This window comes from Pavona decussata, unplaced genomic scaffold (genome assembly GCF_977016875.1).
Source record: "Pavona decussata unplaced genomic scaffold, jaPavDecu1.1 SCAFFOLD_426, whole genome shotgun sequence".
Taxonomy (NCBI): Eukaryota; Metazoa; Cnidaria; class Anthozoa; order Scleractinia; family Agariciidae; genus Pavona; species Pavona decussata.
The window spans coordinates 692,501-695,000 of record NW_028145783.1 but is presented as its reverse complement, the minus strand read 5'-3'; positions in this window follow the sequence as shown (position 1 = coordinate 695,000).

Sequence of the window (2,500 nt, the reverse complement as noted above, 5' to 3'; positions counted from 1 at the left end):
CAAATTTCATTTTTTCAGAAGATAACCGATTCTATTCGTGGCCAGCAAACTGACAAAATTCTTATTGGTGGAGATTTTAACTGCCCACTGTCCGCTTCCGATAAATTTGGAGGTAAAGACATTCAATTCAAAAAAAGTGTAATACATTCGATCGACGAACTCCGTCGCAACTATGACCTCGTCGATCCCTGGCGAGAACAACATCCACATGATACACAGTTTACGTGGAGAAATAGCTCCGGGAAAATCAAATGTAGACTGGATTTCTGGCTCATCTCGAAGCATTTATTATGCCGCGTTTCGAAAACCGACATTTCCGCCTATCATGATTCAGATCACTCCCCTGTCACCATCTCGATCAAGCCTGAAGACAAACAAGAAGAAAGAGGCCCAGGCTACTGGAAATTTAATAATTCACTCTTAGAAAATGAAGATTTCGTCACAAAAATGAGCTTCATCATCAAACACGCCACCCAAAAACACAAGGATGTTGCTGATAAAAGGTTATTTTGGGAAATGTTGAAAATGGAGATCCGGATATTTGCAATTCGTTTTGCGAAAAAGAAAGCCAACGCTGAAAGAAGTACGGAATTGAACCTCCTCCAAAAGCTAGAGAAAATCAACTCACGTATCGACGAAACCTCAGAAAATAGCTCCCTTGTAAACAAGGCTAGAAAACTCAAGATCGAATTAGATGAAATTGCCGTGCAAAAAACTAAAGGGTCTATTATCCGGAGTAGGGCTAGATGGTATGAATTAGGAGAAAAATGCAACAAATACTTTTTTAACTTAGAAAAAAGAAGTTATGTAAAGAAACATATAACAAAGCTGAAGACACCTGACGGTAGTACTGTAGAGGATCCAAAAACTATATTAACCGCCATGAAGAATTTTTACAATCAGCTTTACACCTCTCAAAACCAGCTTTCAGCTGAACGCTTTTCTACCTTTTTCGATTGTGAATCCTTACCAAAACTCGACAGCACAAAGCAAGACCTTTGCGAAGGTCTGATAACCGCAGAGGAATGCCTTGCCGCTTTGAAAACGTTTCAACCTAACAAGACTCCTGGCACAGATGGGTTAACAGCAGAATTTTACCTTCGTTTCTGGCCCGATGTTTCTGGTCCTTTGATAGACTGCTTCAATCACAGTGCCTCACTAGGAGAACTTTCTATCTCTCAGAGTCAAGGAATCATCTCCCTGATCCCAAAAAAGAATAAAGATCCTCTTCTGTTAAAAAATTGGCGCCCTATCTCTCTTCTAAACACAGACTACAAATTAGCAACCAAATGTATTGCGAAACGTTTAGAGAAAGTACTTCCGTACTTGATAAACGGTGATCAAACTGGGTACATCAAAGGTAGATTTATTGGTGAAAATATTCGCTTAATTTCGGATATAATTGAACAATATGAAAACAAGGACGGAATGATACTTTTCCTTGACTTTGAAAAGGCCTTTGATTCTTTAGAATGGGACTTTCTCTTTAAAGTGCTTAACACTATGAATTTCGGTCCAAGTTTCCTCAACTGGATCAAAACGTTTTACACCAACATTTCTAGCTGTGTTGTAAATAATGGCTACTCGTCGGAATTTTTTTCTCTCCAAAGGGGTGTTAGACAGGGTTGTCCTCTTTCAGGTTTACTCTTTGTTCTAGCTGTGGAGCCACTCGCCCACCAAATAAGAATCGATGAATCAATCAAAGGACTTGAAAACGGAAATAAGATCACTAAACTCAGTATGTACGCTGACGACACCACCGCTTTCATTCGCGACGATTCATCCGCGGTGTCCCTACTAACTCTTCTCGATCAGTTCGGTGACCTTTCCGGCTTGAAAATCAATAAGTCTAAAACCGAGGGTCTTTGGCTTGGTCTTTTGAAAAGCCGATTAGGCAAAGAAGAACCTTTTGGCATTTCATGGCCGAAGCATTACGTCATTGCGCTTGGAATCGCTTTTCCTTATCATGTTCAGGTTGGGAATAAAATCAATTTCGACGAGAGGCTTGCCAAACTCAAAAAAGTTCTAAATACTTGGTCAAGTAGACATTTAACGATCTTAGGCAGAATTGCCATCGTCAAAAACTTAGCTCTCGCCAAACTTGTTTATAGTTGTTCCGTATTAAATGTTCCCAAAGAATTTATAAAAGAAGTCAACAACAATATCTTCTCTTTTATTTGGAGATTTAAGCCAGATAAAGTCAAAAGAAAAACTCTGACCGGCCCAATAAGCCACGGCGGTCTTAATATGCTCAATTTTGCTGACGTTGTTAAATCGCTCAAGACTTCGTGGGTTAATCGTTACTGTCTAGCAAATGACCGCCATTGGTGTGCCCTCCTTGATTCGCTTTTAGGTAAGGTCGGTGGAACTCTCTTATTTCAATGTAACTACGATCTTAAATTACTCGACCTCAAAAATCTCTCTGTTTTTTATAAAGACGTTTTAGCTGTATGGCAAGAGCTCAATTCCAAAGATCCACGTAACGCAAATGAATACAAAC